Below are 25,362 nucleotides of genomic sequence, written 5' to 3'. Positions count from 1 at the left end.
GTCTAAGGTCAGGTCTTTTTTTCACACAGAAGCCTTTCCTAATCCAAGACATGTGTTCCCCTTCAGTTCTGGAAATTTAGTTTAAAATTTCATTTTGGGAGGAATACTTTTCACTCCACTTTGTCAACACTCTCCTGGAAATTTGATCAGTTGAAACAGAACTTCTTGGACTGATCTTCCATCTCATATATTTTCAAGGGGATTTATCTTCAACAACTGCAAGGTTTCTAAAAAAAAAAAAAATGCATGCATATTTTTAATTTCTAAGAGTTCTTTTTGCTGTTATTTCTTTTTACTATATTTTCTTGATATATGGCTAGAATACAAATGTATTCTTGAATTTTTGTAGGCTATTAATTAAAAGCATGTGGGGAGAGGAGGTGAGATTGTTTGTTTAATTTTCTTTCCTCCGTATCAGTTTAACTTATTTTTTCAATACTTTCCTCAGATACCCTAATGAATTTTTACAGTCTCTCCATATTTTAAACTAAAGAAAAAGAAAAGTTACTTAGAGTGTCTGTATCCACAGGCATTTGCTAACAGTAGACTCACTTGAGTGTGAGTGGCCAATAAATGGACAGCTTGCTGGGGAACCACTTCTAGGGTGAACATATATGGTTAAGTAGAAGAATGGTCAACCAAAGATGTCCACATCCTAATCTTCAGAACCTGTGAATATGTTTAGTTCCTTGGCAAAGGGGAATTAAGGTTGTAGATTGGTGTTAAGGTTGCTAATTAGCTACCATTAAGCCAAGGAGATTATCCTGGATTATTCTCATGGACCCAGAGTAATCATAAGCATCCTTAAAAGTAGAAGAGGGTAATTGAAAGAGAAACCCAGAGGATGACAGTATGAAATGGACTCTGCCTAATATTGTTGGCTTTAAAGATGGGAGAAAAATACCCATGAGCCAAGAAAAGTAGACAGCCTCGGTAAACTGGAAAAAAATAAGGAAATGTGTTCTCTCCTAAAGCCTCCAGAAAGGAATACAGTTCTGCTGACATCTGGATGTTGGCCCCCTGAGATCCATGTTGGATGTCTAAACTACAAAACTGTAAAATAATAAATTTGTATAATTTAAAAATCACCAAGTTTGTGGTCATTTGACACAACAGCAACAGAAAACTCATACAGATTTTAGTTCTGAGAGTAGGGTGCTACTGTAACAATACCTAAATATATGGAAGTGGCTTTAGAATTGGGTAGTGGCAGAAGCTTGAAGAATTTTGATGAGCATGATAGAAGAAGCCTAGAGTGACTTAAGCAGACCTTTAGTAGAAATATGGATAATAATGATTCTTACTATAAGAATATAAGGACACAGAAGGAGGTGAGGAGCATGGTAGAGAAGACATGTATCGCTTTGAAGAATCCCCAAATCATAAGCACACTGCTGGTAGAAAGCATATAGACATTAAAGGTGCTGCTGGTGAGAACTTAAAAGAAAATGAGCAACACACTATTATCAACTTTCAGCTCCTCCCCCCACCCCCACCCCCCGGCCCCGTGTAGAATTTCATCCTCTGGGTAGAATACAATGTATTCCTAAGTTTTTGTAGGTCATTAAAAGGGAAGAAGGGGAGAAGGGGAGGAGAGGTTATTCGATTAATTCTGCTTCCTCAAAGGCCAGTTTTTCTGTTTGTCTTGTTCTTTCCTTCCTTTGTAGACTTTCCTCAATTGTCTGGGAAAGAGAATCCTTGTAATGGAGTGGCAGACAGCTTAGCAGAACTGTGGCCTGACGTTCTGTAGAAATCAAAACTTTTAAATGAGAAATGTGGATATTTAGTGGAGGAGATTCCAAGTCAAGTGTTGAAGGTGTGAATAGTTTTGTTTTGTTTGTTTTGTTTTGTTTTGTTTTTTCTTGCTGCTCATTAGAAAATGTGAGAGGAAAGGGAGAAATTCAGGGAAGAATTATTTAAAAGGAATCAGGACTTGACACTTTGGGAACCTCAGCCTATTCAGATTGCAAGAGATGCTGAAATTACAAGACCACTCCCAGGAAATCGTGCTCTAGAGAAACAACTGAGGGTGTCACTGAGTAGTCTCACTAATAACTGAGAAAAATCAATAGGTCAGAATATCCAGACACACCAAAGATTAAGCATGCCACTCACAGATCTCCTCAGCCAGCTGAGCAGAAGCCACATTTGAGATAGGAATATCCAGGGAGGGCACCTGGGTGGCTCAGTCGTTAGGCGTTTGCCTTCAGCTCAGGTCATGATCCCAGGGTCCTGGGATCGAGACCCATGTCGGGCTCCCTGCTCAGCGGGAAGCCTGCCTCTCCCTCTCCCACTCCCCCTGCTTATGTTCCCTCTCTCACTGTGTCTCTGTCAAATAAATAAATAAAATCTTAAAAAAAAAAAAAAAAGGAATATCCAGGGAGATGTGTGAAGGAGGGGTCCTCTTTCTAGTGAAGTGAATTCCTAGACGTACATGACTGGAAGGCAAGATTCTTGAAAATGTTCACCAGCAGAGCACTACTAGCTCGGACTGAAAGGGACAGAGAGAGGATAAAATAAAAGGGCTGTTTTTGTTTTTTTTTTAAATTATCATGAATAACACAGTGCAAATTTTCCAGAAGCCTAATTCATTCAGTGACCTGTATCTTCAGATCCAGGTTCAATACTTTTGGCAGGACTGCTTCGTAGAAGATATGGTATATTTCCACCACAAGGTACATATTACCTAACTCTCTTTTTTGTAGGTGATGCCATTAGCAATTAATGATTGTTGCCTAGATCCATTCATTCATTAGGAGTTGCAAGCAACTCAGAATACTGATTGTATCATTTCTTCATTTACTAGTTTTATTACTTATGCTGCTGAACATATTTTTCAAAAAGGTAAAATCATGACTTTCATGCAAATTGAACATAAACACACATCTAGGATTTTACTCATTAATTAATCAGAAAAACAGTCATATATAAAAAGTGGTTCAGCCACAGTCAGATGGGCTGGAGAGACTTCTAGAAGCAAGAGCACAACGGCTGCCCAAGGAGAACCCCAAGTCCAGTTCAAACTTGTATTGGTTGGCAATGGTTATGAAAAAACTACATTCGTGAAGCATCATCTGACTGGTGAATTTGAAAAGAAGTATGTAGCCACCTTAGTGTTGAGGTCCAACCCTTTGTGTTCCATACCCACAGAGGACCTATGAAATTCCTAGTATGGGATAGAGCTGGTCAGGAGAAATTTGGTGGGCTGAGAGATGGCTAGGACACCCAAGCCCGGTATGCCATTATAATGTTTGATGTAACATGAAGGATTACTTACAAGAATATGCTTAGCTGGCACAGAGATCTGGTACAAGTACATGAAAACATCCCCACTGTGCTGTGGGGCAACAAAGTAGACATTAAAGGTAAGGCAAAATCTATCGTCTTCCACCAAAAGAAGAACCTTCAGCACTATGACATTTCTGCCAAAAGTCACTACAACTTTGAAAAGCCCTTCCTGTGGCTTGCTAGAAAACTAATTGGAGACCCTAACTTGGAGTCTGTCATCATGCCTGCTCTTGCCCCACCAGAGGCAGCCATGGACCCAGCTTTGGTAGCACAGTGTGAGCATGTTCTAGAGGTTTCTCAGACCACTGCTCTCCCAGCTGAGCATGATGACCTGTGAGAAAGTGCAGCTGGAGCCCAGTGTCAGAAGTCTAGGGTTATAGGCAACTGTCCTGTGATGTCAGTGGTGCAGCGTGTTTGCCATTTTATTCTACAGCTGAGCAGAACATGTGCTTCATCTTTGGGATGCTGAAGAAGATGGACAGGCTTTGGAGTGAATATGGCAATTTAAAAAGTACCTTCATTTTTAAAGACCTGCATATTTAGCTGTTTTGGAATACAGTTGTTTGCTTCCTGAGCTTCAACTATAAGACTGCTATAGTCACATAAAAAAAAAAAAAAGGAGGTTCAAAGAACATTTTGAGGTGCTAGGAACTTATTATCAATTTAATAAAGGAATGTTAGAGTCAGTTTGTTAGATTATATACCAAACTGGTTGGTGTTTTATCTTTGAGGTTATCTTTTCCACTGGGCAGGAACAATTTGCTTATCTACTAGACAAAAATCTACAGGATAATATGCACTTAATATGTAACTTCACTAAGCCTATAATCTGTGATCAATTGTCTTAATGCTGTCTAGCTTCACTTATCTTTTTATTTTTATTTTTTTTTTCACTTATCTTTTTAAAGGTAAACTTCCCCTCATCAATTCTTTGGTCACTAAGAAGTACAGTTACGGGGTAAATCCTGGATTCTTCTCCTTTATCTGCCTGTATTCAAAACAATGAGCTTCTTAAAAAATAAATCATGATGACCTCATGGATTTTAACATATCTGATGTGTTTCAACCCATTGTAATTGCGATCTGTATTATCCATGTACTTTTTAAAATAAATGGAAGCATGCTAAACATTTTTGATAGAAATTTAAAAAAAAAAGCTAGCAAAGATTAATCTGAAAAGAACCAATGCAAATTGGTTGGTAAGAGGGATCTTCCAAATCTTCAGTGTGTTTGTGGAAACTATAATCCTATGGAGAAATGGATACCACGTAGAACGTAATAAACAGAGATAATATCATGAAGATGATAATCAGAAAATCACAGGTCTTCTCTCAAATTTTACAGTAAAATTAAATGCAAAGTGTTGTCCTAGAAAATTGCATCCTTAACACCTGAAACGAACAGAATGAAAACCTTCACATACGACTGTGAATACCAATTTTTTATTAGTCACTTTGGCACTTGTATGTAGATTATTAAAATTAGTATCATACAGTAAATATAAATTTCCTTTTATACATTACATGATCCCTGTTAGCTTTCTAACTCAAGTCCCTTAGGAAGAGACTTCACTAATCTAGCATTGAATTAGGTTTTGAAGCCAATCTTTTACACAGTAATAGCTCATTTGGCAAAATAATTTAATTACAGAAATGTGACACACATGAGCATGTTTGTAATGATTAATGAATCACTTCATAAAAAGTGAATTTCTAATGAGTTGAAAAATTTATGTATCAATTAAAACTCAAGAAAATAAGTTTATTGAGTATTTTTACTGAGCTAAATTAATCACTAGTTATTTTTAAATAAATATTTTTAATGACATGGAGAGTTCAGAATTTTAAAGCCATGAACAACAATCTATGGTTGCTATCCTTATCTGAAATTCTTCTCTAAATTAATTGCAATAGCTGCAAACATGTTCCCCAAACTCAGGTGGAGCTCCAAGCTGCCTTTCTTGTTCCTTATTTTTTATTTGTTTGGGATGAGCTGACAGACAGCACCCCGGCCCCCTTATGCCATTAAATCCATGAGTTTTTCCCATTGGAGTCACTGAGTTGACTTCCTTTAGCTGTTGTTTCCCTGTTGCAGAAACTTCTACTTCTTTGGGGGTAAGTTAACTTTTTTTCCTGACACTTGAATTCTTTGGAGGTAATAGTATAGATGACACCGGACAGCATGTTAAGCTGTGAAATGCACATATGTCTAAACACAAGCGGTCTTGTAAGAGGGTCACAGTGTCTCAGGTGACCAAGGACAGCTGAAATGCATCTAATTGAAATGCCATGATTATTTGTGAGACATACTTTTAATACGCCTCTTTGAGATATCTTTAATCCACGTATCAAAAACTTCTCTGTATATATAGATATACATGTATGTCTATTTAAACTGTAGTAATTTACACTGAAAGCCAGCATTAGTTTATCAGAACCTTACAGAGCTATCCATTCTTACTCTATAGATTCTTCGTTTGTATTCAGGAATAACACGGTCTTTTGGAATGCTTTTCACCTTTTGCATAATTCCTTCTCACTTTCCTTTTCAGATTCCTTATTTACTGAATCTCTAAGTATCAGGCTGCTCCAGGACTTAGCCTTTGAGTCCAGCAGAAAAGAGAACAGACTCAATTCTTTTCTGTCTGGACTCAATCCCTTAAGTGATCTCATCCTGCATCAAGATGCAAAACCCATCTCTACATTGATAACTGCCAATTTTGTATCTCTAGCTTAGCTCTCTCCCCTGCACTTCAAGAGAGTATACTCAAAGGCAACTCCATTATTCCAGTTTCTCAGGCCACAAATGTAGGCATCCCCTAGATGTTTTTACACCTCACCCCACATTGGGCTCAGTAGTAAACTGAATCAGCTCTGATTTCAAAATGTCCATAATTCAAACACTGAAAAGTGTTTCACTGAAAAGTGAAAAACATTTCCACCGCCATCAACCTGGACCACATCATCATCATATCTCCCTGGAATACGGAGTGGCCTCCTATCTGGTACACCAGGCAATTCCAGACAGAAAACAGATGACAAATATGAATAAGAAGGATTTAGTCAAGGAACTATCTAGAAAGGCCAAGGAGTTGTTACAGGAAATCAGGGAAGCAGCTACATGGAGAGAGGCACTGGGAGGAACTGTGGCCCTGGTGGAGGGACATGAACAATCAATGGGGACCCAAAACAGCGGGAGAAGAGGGTAATAAAGAGAGAAAGCTTGCTCTCCTCCCACTCTCCCCCATTGAGTGACTCTCATTAATTGAACCCAATGCAAGCCAGAGTCAAAGAAGCCAATTAGTGGCTAATATAGGTCATACAGGTCAGCCCTGTGGGGCACAGGGCAGCAAGAGAAGGCTGGAGAGCGAAGTCCACCACTATTCTCCCTTCTTCCTGCCCTTGCCTTTTTTTTTTTCCCCAGCAGAGAGCCAGAAAAGTTTTGTAAAAACAAGACAGACTTTGTCAGATGCCTGCTCCGAGCTCTCAGTGATTTTCTGTAACACCTTAAAGTTTACAAGGCCTATATGGCCCCCCATCCAAAGCTCTTCCATTTTGATGGCCTCGGCTCTTGTTCTTTTATGTAATTTTCTTGAGCGACACCACTCTCCTTATGGTTTCTTGAACCTTCCAGGCACACATCTGCTTCAGGGCCATTACAGTTTACTGCTGTCGGCTTGAGCTCCCTTCCTCCAGTAATTCCCTGCGACTTATTTCAAGATGTACTTGGATGTCACCTTCTCTGCAACGTCGTTCCTAGCCATCTGGCTAATGTTTAGCCAGCCCTCACATCAAGCCTTGCCTCACTTTTCTCCACAGAAAGATTCTATTTTCTATCCTATTTCTACCTTCTATTATATTTTACATTAGATGACACTTAAACATCTAATATATTTAGTTTAATGTGAGCTCCGTGAGGACAGGGGTGGTTGTTCTCAGTGTCTAGATCAGGGCTGATGCAAGTAGATGCTTAATAAATATTTATCAAATGAATAAAACCAAAAAAGGATCTCACCCTTCTTTTCTTCAGTATTTTCCTATCATATCTGAAATCCTGTGAGTGTGGCAGGGTGTTCGTTTTTAAGTGGCTTTATACCTGCACTTAAACAAACAACCCTCTACCTTGCATCTGTGATGACCTGAAAGGCAGGCAGCACATGTAATACTGCAGCCTGTTTATCCATAAGAGTCAGGTATTCAAACACACAGTAGCAGGAAGAGGAAAGCTTGCCCTCACCATACAATTTCAATGAGTAGTGGGGAGATTTGTAATATCCTCGGGAAGGAGAACAGGCCCTTAGCAATTTAAATTCTAAGCATACAGCCAATAGTAAACTGCAGGAAAGCATATCTGATGTGGGTGGTGATATAAAGGAGAATTAATGGGAAAAACTGTGTTCTCACGCTTCAAACTATCATATGCTGTGGGGACTTACACTCTATCAGCAGCAAAGTACAAAACAAGTTACAGTGACTGGCATGTCTGTCTCTATTTAGCAAACTGATTAGCCTCCCCTTTGGAAGATGATCATGGCATTGGTTTATCTTCAAAATGCTGTATTATAAATTCTGCTTAAATAAATTAAAGTTATTTCAATTTAAAAACATAAGAGAGATGATGACCTAAACATGGTATTTAGGCTAAAGCAAAATCCCTTCTGCTTTCTTTCCCCATCTGCACGATATTAAAAAACGTACAAAGAGATATTAGATGTCCTCAAATAATATCAGGATAGAAGAGTAAAATATTTCAGAGTATAATATCTCATGCTGAAAATGTATCTCAGTTTGAAAATATAATTGCCTTCAAAAATAAAATGTGCTTAAATTAGATGTTGAGAGTAAATCCATGTTTTAAATATATCTGCTAATTACTACAACAAAACAAAAATCCAGGAGACTTCTGATTACAGAAAACAGGTACACGATTTAGTGCTCCCTTATCAAGTAATCAAACACAGGTTCCTAAAAGTAGTTGGGTTTATATTTATTCGTGTTTCCAATAAATCCATATTAATTCTTGACTTCCTAACTCCTCTCTTCCTCTTTGTCAGTGTAATCCACCTTTTTGATCTCTAAGTAGAACTCCTTCAGCCCTGAAAGTGGAGAAACAGAACACCCTGTACATTTCTGAATTGCCAAAAGAAAATATAAAACGCTAAATGGATCTGCTATGTGAAAGAAAACATCCAGACCTAGTCAAGATTAGACTATTTGAATATACACATTAATTAAGAAACACCAAAGTTAAAAAACGTGTCAGTCATTTCAGGGTCACACACACACACACACACACACACACACACACACACACACGAATATATTAGAGGACATAAAACTTAAGATCCTCATGAGAACCAAATAAATCACAATCTTACTATGAAGTGCATGCATGAAAATGTTTAGGTGATCAAAGCATCAAAGTTTTCTTAGCTAGAATACTTTTCAGATGTATTAACTTGAATCTGATAAGAAATAACTGAATAAAGAAAATCTATGTAGAGTCCACATGTTCATTGGCACTCAACCCAGCTTACCACCCCACTGTCCTCTCTTGCTGGGCTAGCTGTTCAGTAGTCCAAACTACCTACACCCTCTCCCCCCTCACCTCACTAACTCCCGGCACAGAAAAATCAGTATCATCTCAAAAAACTTCCCAACTTTCTTCCATTTTTGCTGCTACTTTATGTTCACCTCGCCCCTCTTTTAAGTTACTTAAAAGCAGCAATTTGGGGCTAATAATGCCTGTTTTGTGTCTCAGTTCTACCGCTTATTAGCTGCATGTCCCTGTTTCCTCATCGGGCAGATGGGAACTCTTGTCCTGTATCAATGAGAGGACACAGTACCGAGTCTGACACATAGCCAGTGCTCAAGCAATTCCAAGATGTGAACTGTAAAAGAGGAATCACATGAATCTTAGGTCTTACCCAACAACAAGCTTCACTGAATAGTAGCGAAGGAAAGGCATGACAAACGCATTCATTCATCTCTGGAGAACCTCAAGCTATCCATTGCAACTTCCCAAAAGTCCCTTTTTCAACTCTGGGACATGTTTCAGGTTCACGGTAATGGTTCAACACAACCTATGTATGTCCTCAAGTCAGCTCCGAGAAAGCCATTTCATCTTGGAGTTCCTTAGGTTTTAGAGTCGGCTCATCACTCAGGGGACTTCCAGTCTCCAACCAGCCATGAGGATATGCGAATTCCCAGTGTGTGCCTCTTCCTGCTTCCTGGCCTGTTGCTCCCAGTTCCTCCTGCTGGCACCAGTCACTTGAGGCTCTCTGCCTTCCTTTTCCTAAGTCCTCACACCCAATAGCACATGCCTAATAGCAGATATCTCTGCTTATCGCCCCTTAAGCCGAAGGAGAGAGGCTTGGAGGAGGTTTTGATCCACCTTATGTTCGACAGCAGCCAATTACCTTGTCAGTTGCCCAAGGGCACCTGGGCCGCGCTTCTGCCACTTCCACATTTGGGGCACATTGCAATGTGTTCCCACATTTTGAACCAGCCTTCCCCCTGTTACATCTCGACAGCTGTTTCCTTCTTCAAATGACTTCACATGTGTTCTGTGTTCCAAAAATTCCTCGTAGCTTTATAACAATCAAAGGTAATCTTATTTTTTCAGTTACTGATTCATAAACACAGTTACATCTGTAGATATAGGTAGGAAAGGGAACCTACTGGACATGTATCTCTATCTATATAATTGCATTTTCTAAGGATTTTGTTAGCTGACAGGGAGATGACCCACAAAACTATTTGAATCTACTGAGCTTACCAAGATGCCACACCTATAGAAAGACCTATATTTCTATGGAAATGAAAAGTCATAAATTGAATAAAGCACTTAAATGTAACCCCATTAACAAAACAGAAAATTTTTAAAGGTGGTTCAAAACATGGATTTTATTTCAATTTCTGAAGAATGCTAAAAATAAGCAAAGCTCCTGTATCTCTAAACTACAACCATAGCTCTTTCTCCAAGCAGAACAGACTCTAAAGTACCATGATAATGCAAATAATTTTTTTAAATGTATTGTGATAGAGAAATATCAGAGAAAGCAAGACTATCATTGGAAGCCCTCTGACAGAGACAGATATTTCCAGGCATTTACATTAATCCATTCTTTACATTCAGCCATAAACTTAGGCTACATACTAATATTGGCAGCAGAGTTTGGGACAATTCTCTCCAAAATGTTCAATCCTATCAATTACTATAGGCTTTCTAGATGGACAACTGATCAACACAAATCTGAAAGTATTCCTTATTCTAAGAAGACCGTCCTAAACAAACAAAAAACAAAGACTCTACTGGTTCACCTGAAAGTCTCAATCAGTGTTTCATGGAGGGGCACCTGGATGGTGCAGTCAGTTAAACATCCGACTCGGTTTTGGCTCAGGTTATGATTTCAGGATCGTGAGATCGAACCCAACATCGTCAGTGCAGAGTCTGCTTAAGACTCTCTCTGCACCTCCCCTTTCTGCTCTCTCTCTCTCTCTCTCAAATAAATAAATCTTTAAGAAAATGTTTCGTGGAACCCATACAACTCCATAGCAAAAAACAAATATCTTTATTAAAAAATGGGCAAAGGACTTCTTCTCCAAAGAAGACATAAAAATGGCCAACAAGCACTTGAAGAGGTGTTCAACATCACTTATCCATCAGGGAAATGCTAATCAAAACCACAATGGGATACAACCTCATCCCTGTTAGTATGACTCTTGTCAAAAAGACACAGGATAACAAATGCTGGCAAGGATGTGGAGAAAAGGAACCCTAGTGCACTGTTGGTGGGATTGTAAACTGATACAGTCAGTTTATGGAAAACATTATGTTAGTTCCTTAACAATTAAGAATAAAACTACTATATGATCCAGCAATCCCATTTTTATATATCCAAAGGAAATGAAACCAGTATCTCAAAAAGATATCCATTCTCCCAGTTCATGGCAGCATTATTTACAATAGCCAAAGGATGGAAACAACCTGAGTGTCCACTGATGGATGAATGGAACAGAAAAAAAATTTTATATATATTCTTTTCTGGATTACATTATTATATATTGTATATATAATATATTCTATATATTATATTCTGTATATTATTCAATCTTTAAAGAGGAGGAAATTTGTCATTGTCAACAACACTGATGAACCTGGAGGGCATTACACTAAGTAAAATAAACCAGATAGAGAAAGATAGATACAGCATGGTGTCACTTCCATGTAGAATCTTAAAAAAAAAAAGTAGAAACCACGGAAACACAATAGAAAAGTGGCTGCCAGGGGCTGGGAATTGGCAGGTGTAGGGATAGAGAGAAACAGAGAGAGATTGGTACAAGGGTTCCAACTTTTAATTATAAGATGAACAAGGACTGAAGATCTAAAATATAGTTGTATATAGCTTTAATTACTATTAATTTTTAATATAAATAATTGTCTGTAAGTTAATCAAGTATAGGTTTCTAATTTCTGTCCCTCTCTCAAACAAAACATAAGATTTAGCATTCTTTATTCATTGAGCATTTTCATGCCAATATAATTTATTCTGGTCTGGATTTTTAGTTCTACCATTTTTAGGCTCCCAAGGTTATTGTAATTAATAGCTACTATAAGTAACTGACATTTTTTTAAATTAATTTTTGAGTTCACACATTTCCCATACTTTTCCTGTATCCAGTATTTCTGCTAGTGAAAAATCTTTTCTTTAAACTCTTAATCTTCAGATACCTAGAAATGTCTCTATTTTAACTTGGTTTTTTTTAAATATTTTATTTACCTATTAGAGAGACAGAGAGCATGCACAAGTGGGGGGGGGGCAGAGGGATAGGGAGAAGCAGATTCCCCACTGAGGAGAGAGCCCGATGGAGGACTTCATCCAGGACCCCGGGATTATGACCTGAGCTGAAGGCAGACACTTAACCGACTGAGCCACCCAGGTGCCCTATTTTAACTTAATTCTTGAATTCAAGTTTATTTAAGTATAAAATGAGAGATTAACAATTTTTTTTAAACTTTTTATTTATTTATTCATGAGAGACAGAGAGAGAGAGGCAGAGGGAGAAGCAGGCTCCCAAGGAGCAGGGAGCCTGATGCGGGACTCGATCCCAGGACTCTGGGATCACGACCTGAGCCGAAGGCAGACGCTCAACCATCTGAGCCACCCAGGTGCCCGAGAGATTAACAATTTTTAATCATGTATATTATGGTTCCCCATTTTCTCTTCACATTTATTTTATTAAGATGTCTGCTCTAATTGTCATTTCTTTGTAGATAACTGCCTTATCTGTGTGATAACTTTAAAGTTTTCTTTTCCTTCATTCGTGATATTATTAAAGTGTCTACTTTTATGTTCCAAGCATTGTTCATATTTTTTATCTTATTCCATATAAGAAGCTTCTGTACTTTTAGAAATATTCTACAACTCCATTAAAAACTGTCTTGTTGAACATTTATATTTATTTATTCTGCCTGTAACTTAAAATGTGCTTTTTTCCCTAAGAACTTGGGTCTTCCATGAATTCTTGAAAAGTCTCTTACTCTCTTCCCTTAATGTTTTTATTTTTATCAAATTTATGCAGTCACTTAGTTTATAAGAGTCTTATGATTATATAAAGTTTCCTGTGAAAAGTAGCAGTTGCCATCACTGCCCTAGCATACCCTTCTTTTCAAAGAAAACAACATTCCCCCTCTTCTAGCAGATTATTTTAAGATTTACCTCTATATCTCTTAATATTGGTGATTTCTCCATTTTTTTAAAAATAGGCTCTGCACTCAACGTGAGACTTGAACTCAAGACCCTGAGATCAAGAGTCACAAGCTCTACTGACTCAGCCAGCCAGAAGCCCCTTGATCTCTCCAGTTTTAAGCATTACCAACACTGACTTGTCACTACAAAGGGTGAGAATTTAGCCTTCCTTCCTCCCTTTGCCTTCATCACACACATACACATACTCTTTTGTGCTGACCCCCTAGAAGTCATAACCTTATATAATCTCTCCCCCGAGTGCAGGCAGAACCTGTGACTTACTTCTAACCTATAGAAGAAGCAAAGGTGAAGCATTTTTACTGATGTGATTAAGGCCCCAAATCAGTTGAATTTGAGGTTATCAAAGGGAAGAATATCCTAGGTAGGCTTGACTTAATTGGATAAAATCCCTTAAAAGAGGGGCACAGGCACTTCTGCAAGTCAGAGATGCTCTCTTACTGACTCTGAAGGAAGCAAATGAGCTCTTCTAACCACCTGAGGGAGCAGGGAAGCAGGTCTTCCCTCACATGACCATGAAGCCTACCAGCACCTTGAGGGAACTTTGTGAGACCCCAACCAAAGAATCCAGCCAGGCTCTGCTTGCACTCCTGAACCACTGAAAATGCGAGGTAATAAATGCGGATCATTTGAGGTCACTAAATTTGTGCTACTTTATTATAGCAATAGAGAATTAGTCTCCTTCCCTTGTTAACTTCCCAAATAGAGTTTCAGTCTTATCAATTTTGAATGTTTATATGATTATGACATGCAAGTGCTTTTTATAACTTAGTGAACTATGGCTACTTTTCCTTCCTGTAGAAAAATTAATCATTGCTCCCCGCCCCACCCCCCTTTTCTTTGTTATGGTATTTTTTAGTTGTCTAATTTTCCTTTCAAGAGACTGAAATTCATCAGGTATTCTTTTTTTTTTTTAAATAAAGACTTTATTTATTTTTCAGAGAGAGAGAAAGCACAAGCAGGGAGAGTGGCAGGGAGAAGAATCAAGCTCCCCACTGAGCAAGGAGCCCAATGTGGGACTTGATCCCAGGACGCTGGGATCATGACATGAGCCAAAGGCAGACACCCAACCAACTGAGCCACCCAGGCATCCTGAGATTCATCAAGTATTCTATCAGTTTCATTGGCCTGGGTCTATTCCAGAAGTTTTTGCACTTGATTCAATTATAATCAGTTCCCTCTAATCTGAACACAAGGCTGTCATGCTGTTCCTACCCTTTCTGATCATCTTGGGGAGTCCCTGACTTCTTTCCCATGTGGCAGATGTTGTTTCCTAAACCATATGTCTTCCTCTTACCCTTGTTTGGTGAATCATGTCTTCTAGAGGCCTCATGTCTCCATATTACCTGTTAATTTTATTGACATTTTGGCTGGGTATATAATTGTAGTGAGAAATTTCCCTCAGAACTTTGAAACCTACATTACCTAGATACCTTCTTGTCTATGGCCATACCACCCTGAACGCACGGGATCTTATCTAAATACCTTCTGGTGTTGCTGTTAGGAAGGACAAAGTTATTCTGATTCATTTCCTCTGTATGTAGCCTACTTTCTTTCCTCCCTGGAAGTTGAGAAACTTAGTCTAAAGTGCTTAAAATTTCAAATTGCTGTGCCTTGGATAGTTTATACCAAGATGATTTGCTTTTGCAAATTACTCCATTTATAGTTGTTTCTCTTTTGTATTTTATCTATCATTGTTACATATTTGTAGCAAAGAAAGATACATCAAAGCATGAATGTACAGCACCATCCTAACTGAAATAAACTATTTTAGAATGTCAAAAACATAAGTAAAACAATAACGTTAACAGTTTTACACTTAAGGTGTTGAAATATATTCTTATTAAGAAAATTATACTGGGACAAATGAGGTGTAAAAGCATTAAATACTAATAATCTGAATTTACCCAAAATATTTTCTTATTACAAGAAAAAATACCACTCTGCTTATCTCTATTGAAATTCATCCTTATTCAGATTTTCAATTTTTGAAAGTCTGAGTGAAGAAATTAGACTGTATATTTGGTAAACTTATCACCAGATAAGTTTAAAAGTATGTAATAGAATTTTGAGCTTTAAGAGTTTCAATTAAAATTAAAATGTCTCTTGGGTTCAGGGATAGAGAAAGAAAGTCTTAATCTCTATGAAAGTGCTAAGAATAAAACAATTTAGGAAAAAGCACAGAAATTTACATCAGGGTCTATATTTGTCAAAGAGAACAAACCACACAACTTTGCTAGGGGATTTTCTGAAAATAGCTCATAATATTATGGCCTATTCTTTCATTTTGTTTCTGGGATCCTAAATACATGCTAGTGAGAGGGTAAATGCCCATTTGGTTAACATCTTAAAAACTTCTAAAAAGATAAAAAGAGGTTAAAATATTAATGTTTACTATTCATCCCCCTCCAAAACAAAGAACTGAATAAGATGAAGTGCAAAGTTAAATATTTTTTTCTACCTTTTCCTCCCTGAAAGTAGAGAAACATCTCTTAGTCTTTAAGTATTTGAAATCTTAAATTGATGTGCCAAGATGATTTGCTTTTGCAAATGAGTCCATTTATAGTTGTTATCTCTTTTTTATATTTTATCCATCATTGTTATATCTTTGTAGCAAAGGAGGATGCATCAAAGCATAAACTCAGCACCATCTTGACTGAACTAAACTTCAGCTTTACTCCTAATAGATAAAGAGCAACAGTGTATATTCATTTATAATTAGATTAAGAACATCGCCAAAACAACAAAAATAGACACAAAGATCAATGGAACAGAATAGAGAGCCCAGAAATGGACCCTCAACTCTATGGTCAACTAATCTTTAACAAAGCAGGAAAAAATGTCCAATGGAAATAAGACAGTCTCTTCAACAAATGGTGTTGGGAAAATTGGACAGTCACATGCAGAAGAATGAAACTGGACCATTTCCTTACAATGCACACAAAAATAGACTCAAAATGGATGAAAGACCTAAATGTGAGACAGGAATCCATCAAAATCCTAGAGGAGAACACAGGCAGCAACCTCTTCGACCTCAGCCGCAGCACCTTCTTCCTAGAAACATCGCCAAAGGCAAGGGAAACAAAGGCAAAAATGAACTACTGGGACTTCATCAAGATAAAAAGATTTTGCACAGCAAAGGAAACAGTCAACAAAACCAAAAGACAACTGACAGAATGGGAGAAGATATTTTTTGCAAATGATATATCAGATAAAGGACTAGTCTCCAAAATCTATAAAGAACTCAAACTCAACAACCAAAGAACAAATAATCCAATCAAGAAATGGGCAGAAGACATGAACAGACATTTTTCCAAAGAAGACATCCAAATGGCCAACAGACACATGAAAAAGTGCTCAACATCGCTTGGCATCAGGGAAATCCAAATCAAAACCTCAATGAGATACCACCTCACACCAGTCAGAATGGCTAAAATTAACAAGTCAGAAAACGACAGATGTCGGCAAGGATGTGGAGAAAGGGGAACCCTCCTACACTGTTGGTGGGAATGCAAGCTGGTGCAGCCACTCCGGAAAACAGTATGGAGGTTCCTCAAAAAGTTGAAAATGGAGCTACCGTATGACCCAGCAATTGTACTACTGGGTATTTACCCCAAAGATACAAATGTAGTGATCTGAAGGGGTACATGCACCCCAATGTTTATAGCAGCAATGTCCACAATAGCCAAACTATGGAGAGAGCCAAGCTGTCCATCAACAGATGAATGGATGAAGAAGATGTGATACACACACACACACACACACACACACACACACACACACACAATGGAATATTATGCAGCCATCAAAAAAAAGGAAATCTTGCCATTTGCAACAACGTGGATAGAACCAGAGGGTATTAACGCTAAGCAAAATAAGACAATCAGAGAAAGAGAAGTATCATATGATCTCACTGATATGAGGAATTCTTAATTTCAGGAAACAAACTGAGGGTTGCTGGAGTGGTGGGGGGTGAGGGATGGGGTGGCTGGGTGACAGACATTGGGGAGGGTATGTGCTACAGTGAGTGCTGTGAATTGTGTAAGACTGATGAATCACAGACCTGTACCTCTGAAACAAATAATACATTATATGTTTAAAAAAGAAGAAGAAGAAGAAGATAGTAGGAAGGGGAAAATGAGGGGGGCGGGAATCAGAGGGGGAGATGAACCATGAGAGACTATGGACTCTGAGAAACAAACTGAGGGTTTTAGAGGGGAGGGAGGTGGGGAGATGGGTTAGCCTGGTGGGGGTGGTGGGGAAGAACATTGCCAAATGATGTGTGAAAGCATTATAGGTCTTTTCTGTTATTAATTTACATTTGAGTACATAATATTTAATATATGTTAATATAATAATATATGACTTTATATATTACATATGCATAATATATAATATATAGGCATATGTTTATATTTAATATTAATACATATGAATTACATATCAATATAGTAATATATGTGTATGTGTATATAGAATTTCATTTATTGTAATGTTCTCTTTAAGCTAAATGTGATTGTAATCTTCTGTTCTAGGACCAAGAACAGAATTCAGTAGTTTTGAATCTATAAAGCTTTCTAAAACATTAAGGTATTTTAAAGATGCCCCAGCAATAAAAATTGAACAGGAGCATGCAGAAGAATGAAACTGGACCACTTTCTTACACCATACACAAAAATAAACTCAAAACAGATAAAAGACCTAAATGCGAGACAGGAATCCATCAAAATCCTAGAGAACACAGGCAACATCTGGCTAGACATGTCTCCAAAGGCAAGAGAAACAAAAGCAAAAATGAACTATTGGGACTTCATCAAGATAAAAAGCTTCTGCACAGCAAAGGAAACAGTCAACACAACTAAAATGCAACCTACAAATGGGAGAAGATATTTGCAAATGACGTATCAGATAAAGGGCTGGCATCCAAACTCTATAAAGAACTTACAAACTCAACACTCAAAAAACAAAAAATCCAGTCAAGAAATGGGCAGAAGACATAAATAGACATTTCTCCAAAGACGTACAAATAGTTAACAGACACATGAAAAAATGTTCAACATCATCAGGGAAATACAAATCAAAACTACAATGAGATACCACCTCACACTGGTCAGAATGGCTAAAATTAACAACTCAGGAAATAACAGATGTTGGCAAGGATGCAGAGAAAGGGGGATCATCTGGCACTTTTGGTGGGAATGCAAGCTGGTGCAGCCACTCCAGGAAATAGTCTGGAGATTACTCAAAAAGTTAAAAAAAAAAAAAAAAAAAAAGAAATACCCTATGACCCTGCAATTGCACTACTAGGTATTTATCCAAAGGATGCAAAAATGCTGAGTCAAGGAGCACCTGCATCCCAATGTTTACAGTGGCAATGCCCACAACAGCCAAACTATGGAAAGAGCCCAAATGTCCATTGACAGATGAATGGATAAAGAAGATGTGGTATGTACATACAGTGGAATACTACTCAGCCAACAAAAAAATGAAATCTTGCCATTTGCAACGATGTGGATGGAACCTGAGGGTATTATGCTGAGTGAAATAAGTCAGTCAGAGAAAGACAAGTACCATACGATTTCATGCATATGTGGAATTTAAGAAACAAAATGATGAACATAGGGGAAGGGAAAGAAAAATAAAGTAAGGTAAAAACAGAGAGGGAGGCAAACCAGCAGAGACTCTTAACTATAGGGAACAAACTGAGGGTTGCTGGAGGGGAAGAGGGTAGGGGTTTGGGTAATTAAGTGATAGGCAGTAAGGAGGGCACGTGATATAATGAGCACTAGGGGTTATATGCAACTGATGAATCACTAAACTCTACCCTGAAACTAATAATACACTGTATGTTAACTAACTTGAATTTAAATAAAATCTTAAAAACACACACAAAAAACTTGAATTTAAATAAAATCCTAAATAAATAAATAAATGCTCAACAATATCTCCAATCCCACATCCTCTTCTATACTCCTTTGCCACCTCTCTCATTGAAAGTGCTGTTGGTGTCCCCCTCTACTTGAATCTAGGAAGGCTTGTGACTGCTTTGATCAATTGCTAGTGCAGAGGAAGTGACTGTGTGACTTCCAATATGTGTCAAACATGTGATATGGTTTTTGTTTTGTTCCCTGAAAAATTCAGGACATGGGCTCTCTGAGCCGCCACGTAAAAACTGTGACTACCCAGAGCCACCATACTGTAAGGAAGCCAAGACACATGGGGAGGCCATGTGTAGACCTGCAGGTTGGCAGCCCTATTCTTCCAATCATCCCAAACCTGGAACTGGACATGTGAGTCAATAAGGCTTCAGGTGATTCCAGCCTCTAGCCTTTGAGACCCCAGGCATCATAGAGAAGAAACAAGATAATCCCCCTGTGCCCTATCCAAATTCCTGATTCACAGAATCTGAAAAATAAGTGATAGCTGTCATACATCACTTCTTTTTGCTGTAATTTGTTATGCAGAAATAGTAACCAGAATGCTCTCCCCTCAACTAACACAACACGCTGAGTTTCATTTGGTTGTTCATTTCTTTGATTGCCTTTTAGTCTTAAATATTATTTCTGCTAAAGTTAACAGATGTAATGGGGATTTACTCTTTATGTCTGTCCATAGTCTTTCCTTCCAAGTGCCATAATCCTTACACAAAGGTACATGACTGAAGGCAAATATCCTTAAAGTTTCTAAAGCAAAAATTATCTCTTCAACTTTTTATAATTCAGTCTCAAATAAGTAATTATCAAAACTCAAGTATTCCAAAGTCCTCTCTCAAAAAAAGTTTTGCTCAGGTCACAGGACAGCCCAGAATATCACCTCCATGCCGAGGTTGCTGGTATTTGGCACAGGTTAAATTCCAAGTGAAGTTTGCTTGTTTGTATAGCACATACTTTATTGCTCAACATAAAAATGTTTCCTCAAACAACAAATTAAGTTATCTTGATTTCAAACATTCATTTTTGTGAATAGTAGTTCATAGAAGAAATTACTGATTTAGTATACCTTTTAGTTGTTTTAATCATCTCAATATTTTGGGAAACAAGCAATTTATAGATTTAAAGAAACAAAAAGGCTCATCTCAAAAAAGCTTTTTGGTTTCCGAATTCATTCAATTTTGTCTTTAAAATTAGAATCTCTCGGGTGCTTAGGTGAATCAGTTAGTTAAGCGTCTGCCTTTGGCTCAGGTCATGATCCCAGGGTCCTGGGATGGAGTCCCACATCGGGCTCCCTGCTTCTCAGGAAGCCTGCTTCTCCCTCTGCCCCTTCCTCATGCACTCGCACGTGTGTGTGTGTGCACATGCGCTCTCTCTCTCTGTCAAATAAATATATAAATAAAATAAAATCTTAAAAATAAAATAAAATTAGAATCTCTCTTCACATGATCCTGGCTATCATCGCAGACTATATTTTTGCTATGATTAGTGCCAGTTACACTGAAAAGTTTTGTTTGGGGCATTATCTTTTCTTTTATGTAATAAAAAATTAGCAATCAAGGAAGGCACTAAGTAATCTGTGAAAGCATAAATAAGAAAATTAAGACAATTACTCTGTATAGTGGTTCAGTAACTTCTTTGTCTTTGCTAAACTTCACTAATCAAAAATGTTTATAAGAAGGAAAGCATTTATACTTTAAGTCTGCAAAAAACACTGTAAGGAAAACTTATTATTAGTCAGTAAGACTAAGTCACCATGCCATTAAATACATTATAGGGTAAAGAAATAATCATGTGTTTCTAGTGGTGAAATGTTTACATTATTTTGGGCTTGTGATAAATATCCACAGGAATGATGAGTTTTAATAATATATGCATATAGGTAGAAAAAACTGGTTGGTGCATCTCTCTCATTTTTTTGTCCAATAAACATTTGTTTTTTAAATTAGTGAAATCATATATTAGAGCCATAGAATGCCTTTTTCCTGGATATTATATTTACGAAGAGTTTGGAGTTAACCAAGATGTATAATAATGTGATCCACCTCACAATGACACAGGTATTAAAAGTAATGATTAATAATAATAATAATGAATTACAAGTTATTTATGCTCTGGCATCTATTTTCAGGCTTTGCCCTAAACATTTAATGCTTTTTCTTATATAGACTTCACAAAATACTTATGAGGTTGTTATTATTAATCTCTATTTTACAGGCAACACATTAAGAAAATCAGTTTACTAAGTAAGTGGTGGAGACCTCAGACAAAAACCCACCTAAATATCTGACTCTGAAACCCATTTGTTCCCTTTCTATGTTAATCTGCCAACCATATTTTAGAAATATTCACATAATGTATTTCCTGATATATATAAGGAATTAGAACCCCAAACAAACCAAAATAACATATAGAAAGCAAAAACTATTAGATACAAATTTCCTAATTAAGATATAAGGCATTCTTTTTCATTAAAATGTAACTTCTTAGAGTAAAGCAAAGGAATACAAAGCATGTATACCATAACTTGGACAATTATTTAATTTTAGGGAAGATGCAATAAAACAGTGTTGTAAGATTACAAGGATATATACATATATTTCTGCAGTTTTTTTTTTTAACTAAGGAGAAGGAAAATGAAGATATAGCTATTTTCTTTTACAATTTTGACACCTAACTGCCCTAAGAAAGTATTTGTAGGACTAGTTAATATTCTTAACTGTGGATCAACAGAGCTAACAGATACTGGGTTAGGAGAGAGCTGGAGAGTAACATTATGTCCATCTGTTTAATGATCAAAGACTCAAGGACCTATTTAAATTACCTAGAAATGCAGGTGTTCATAAACAAACTTGAAATCTTTGAACAATAAGTAAAAATATCTTAATTTTGAATATATGCTTCATGAGAGCAATGGCAACATTGGTTTCTACTTGTTTTCTGTATCTAAAACATTGCTTAGTGTTTAATTGAAGCACAATGGGTATCTGTCTGATAAATCACTTAATATCAGTATATGGCCTGATAGAATTAGCTTTCAAGTTCAGCTAGAACGATATCAAGACAGGAATCATACAGGGAACATTTGTTGATTTGACCAACTTCTACCTAAAATTATTGAATAAAAACAAAAATAACATCTATAATGCAGTAAAACAAATCCACTATTAATACAGAAGACAAAGAGCAGACCAAGAAAAGATTTGTAATAAAATGTCAGTGTTTCCATTTTATTTATTTATTTTTCCATCCTTTATTCCATCAAAACCAAAATAAAGCATTTATAAAAACAGAAGGTTGATCTGAACACCTACGAACTCAACAGGAGATCAAAGAAAAGAATAGCAGCAACTCTCTGAACAGAAAAGCGACCACTTTCTGGAAGGTAGGATGTGGGGAGAAGTGAATCTGAGGCAATATTCGGGAGGATAGACGGCGGGGGAGGGGGTCTCCGTCGGCCACTTCTGGTAAGTGAAAGAGCAGCGAGCACAAAATTGGAACTTTTAGAAGTCCACTCCACTGAGGGACCTCGCTCCAGTGGCTAAGCTGGGGGTGGAACCCTCGTGGGACAGTGTGGTCTCAGGAACCTCGGGGTCACAGAAAGACCGGGGGTGCCTGAGTTCAGCAGAGCTCCCAGGTATCGGAGCGGGGAAGCCGGCCACAGAGATGGAGCGGAGCAGCGGGCTCTCAGCTCGGGGTGGCCATAAACTGTGATCTGCGGCACAGTTGGGCCACTGCTCCTGCAGCAGAGACCCAGTAAGCAGCAGATCCAGGGAGACTCTCCTTCCTCACCCAGGAGAAGCGGCGCTGGTGCACACCACAGGGATCTGATGCGTTTGGAGACTCCACAGAGTCCTGTGCCAGGGATAGAAACCCTCAGTCCCAGGCCCGGTGAGTGGAGTGCGGCCGGAGGCGGGGGAGACAGGAGTGACTGACTGCTTTTCTCTGGGGGCTCACTGAGGAATGGGGCCCCAAGTTCTCGGTTCCTCCCGGCAGAGATTGGGAGGCTGTCATTTCCACTCTCGTCTTCCAAAACTGTACCGAAAGCTTGCAGGGAACAAAAGCTCCCGAGAGCAAACCGGAGCAGATTACTTAGCCCGACCAGCAAGGGCGGTGCAATTCCGCCTCCGGCAAAGACATTTGGGAACCACAGCAACAGGCCCCTCCCCCAGAAGATCAGCAAGAACAGCCAGCCAAGACCAAGTTTACCAATCAATGAGAACAGCAGAATTCCAGAGCTAGGGGAATACAGCACATAGAATTCATAGCTTTTTTCCCCATGATACTTTAGTCTTTCACAGTTAATTTTTTTATTCCTTTTTCTTTTTTTTCTTCGAGTTTTTCTTTTTCCTTTCTTCAAACAACATCTTATCAATCCCTTTTTAAAAAAATCTTTTTTATTTTTCATTTTTAGAGTCATATTCTATCCCTCCATAGTAGTCAACCTTATTTTTGGTGTGTGTGTGTGTGTGTGTGTGTGTGTGTGTGTGTGTGTGTGTGTGTATATATTCTTCTCTCGTTAAAATTTTGGGATACAGTTTCTTTTAACAGAACAAAATATACCCTAAATCTCTAGTATATGGCTTTGTTCTAGTCTCCTGCTGGATCACATTCTCTCCCGCTTTTTTTTTTTTAAATCCTCTTCTTTCTTTTTTCAACCAACTTGTTATCTTATCAATTCCTTTTATAAATTCTTTTATACTTTTCATCTTTCAGTCATATTCCATCCCTTCATTGTATTAACCCTTATTTTTGTACATATATAAGTTTTTCTTTAAAATTTTGGGAGGCACTTTTTAAAAACAGACCAAAATGTGCCCAAAATCTAGTGTGTGGCACTGATCTATGCACCAGCCTGATCATATTTGATCATATTCTGGTTTCTCATTTGTTTGTTTGCTTATTTTTATCTTTTTCTTTTTCTTTTTTCTTTTTCTTAATTCTTTCTTTTCCTTTCTTTTCTCCTGGTTTCAGGTCTTTTCTGATTTGTTTAGTGTATATTTTTCTGGGGACGTTGTTACCCTATTAGCATTTTGTTCTCTCCTTCATCTATTCTCCTCTAGACAAAATGACAAAACAAAAAAAAAACCAACTCAAAAAAAAAAAAAAAAGAAGCATTACTGACTGCCAGGGACCTAATCAATATGGACATTAGTAAGATGTCAGAACTAGAGTTCAGAATGACGATTTTAAAGATACTAGCTGGGCTTGAAAAAAGCATGGAAGATAATAGAGAAACCCTTTCTGGAGAAATAAAAGAACTAAAATCTAACGAAGTCAAAATAAAAAAGCCTATTAATGAGGTGCAATCAAAAATGGAGACTCTAACTGCTAGGATAAAAAAGGCAGAAGAGAGAATTAGTGATATAGAAGACCAAATGATGGAAAATAAACAAGCTGAGAAAAAGAGAGAGAAACAACTACTGGATCACGAGGGCAGAAGACATAAGTGATACCATAACACGAAAAAGTATTAGAATATTAGAATAACTGGGACACCAGAAGAAGAAGAAAAGGGCAGAAGGTATATTGGAGCAAATTATAGCAGAGAACTTCCATAATTTGGGGAAGGAAACAGGCATCAAAATCCTGGAGGCACAGAGAACCCCTCTCAAAATCAATAAAAATAGGTCAACACCCTGACATCTAAAAGTAAAATTAACAAGTCTCAGAGACAAAGAGAAAATCCTGAAAGCAGCTTGGGAGAAGAGATCTGTAACCTACAATGGTAGAAACATTAGATTGGCAACAGACCTATCCACAGAGACCTGGCAGGCCAGAAAGGACTGGCATGATATATTCATAGCACTAAATGAGAAAAATATGCAGCCAAGAATACTATATCCAGCTAGGCTGTCATTGAAAATAGAAGGAGAGATAAAAAACTTCCAGGACAAACAAAAAGTAAAGGAATTTGCAAACACGAAATCAGCCCTCTAAGAAATATTGAAAGGGGTCCTCTAAGCAAGGAGAGAGACTAAAAGTAACATAGACCAGAAATGAGCACAGACAATATACAGTAACAGTCACCTTACAGGCAATACTATGGCACTAAATTCATATCTTTCAATAGTTACCCTGAACGTAAATGGGCTAAATACACCAATCAAGAGACACAGGCTATCAGATTGGATAGAAAAACAAGACCCATCAATATGCTGTCTGCAAGAAACTCATTTTAGACTCAAAGACACCCTCAGATTGAAAGTGAGGGGATGGAAAATCATTTACCATGCTAATGGACACCAAAAGAAAGCTGGGGTGGCAATCCTCCTATCAGACAAATTAGACTTTAAACCAAAGACTGTAATAAGAGATGAGGAAGGACACTATATCCTACTTAAAGGGTCTATCCAACAGGAAGATCTCACAATT

The 25,362-nt window shown here is 37.7% G+C and overlaps 1 long non-coding RNA gene and 1 pseudogene across 2 annotated transcripts in view; one reads left to right on the top strand and one right to left on the bottom strand.

Moving 5' to 3' along the window:
- LOC141370685 (uncharacterized) overlaps nt 1-25,362 on the bottom strand; it is a 329,861-nt gene that overhangs the window by 98,556 nt on the left and 205,943 nt on the right. The gene's annotated exons all lie outside the window — the stretch shown is intronic.
- On the top strand, nt 3,248-3,778 carry LOC112809559 (GTP-binding nuclear protein Ran-like; annotated as a pseudogene).

The sequence above is a fragment of the Callorhinus ursinus genome, unplaced genomic scaffold (genome assembly GCF_003265705.2).
Source record: "Callorhinus ursinus isolate GAN/ISIS: 27379988/994484 unplaced genomic scaffold, GSC_fseal_2.0 scaffold42, whole genome shotgun sequence".
In the NCBI taxonomy this organism is placed as follows: Eukaryota; Metazoa; Chordata; class Mammalia; order Carnivora; family Otariidae; genus Callorhinus; species Callorhinus ursinus.
The sequence above is the reverse complement of the archived record's forward strand: the minus strand, read 5'-3'. Positions and strand labels throughout refer to the sequence as shown.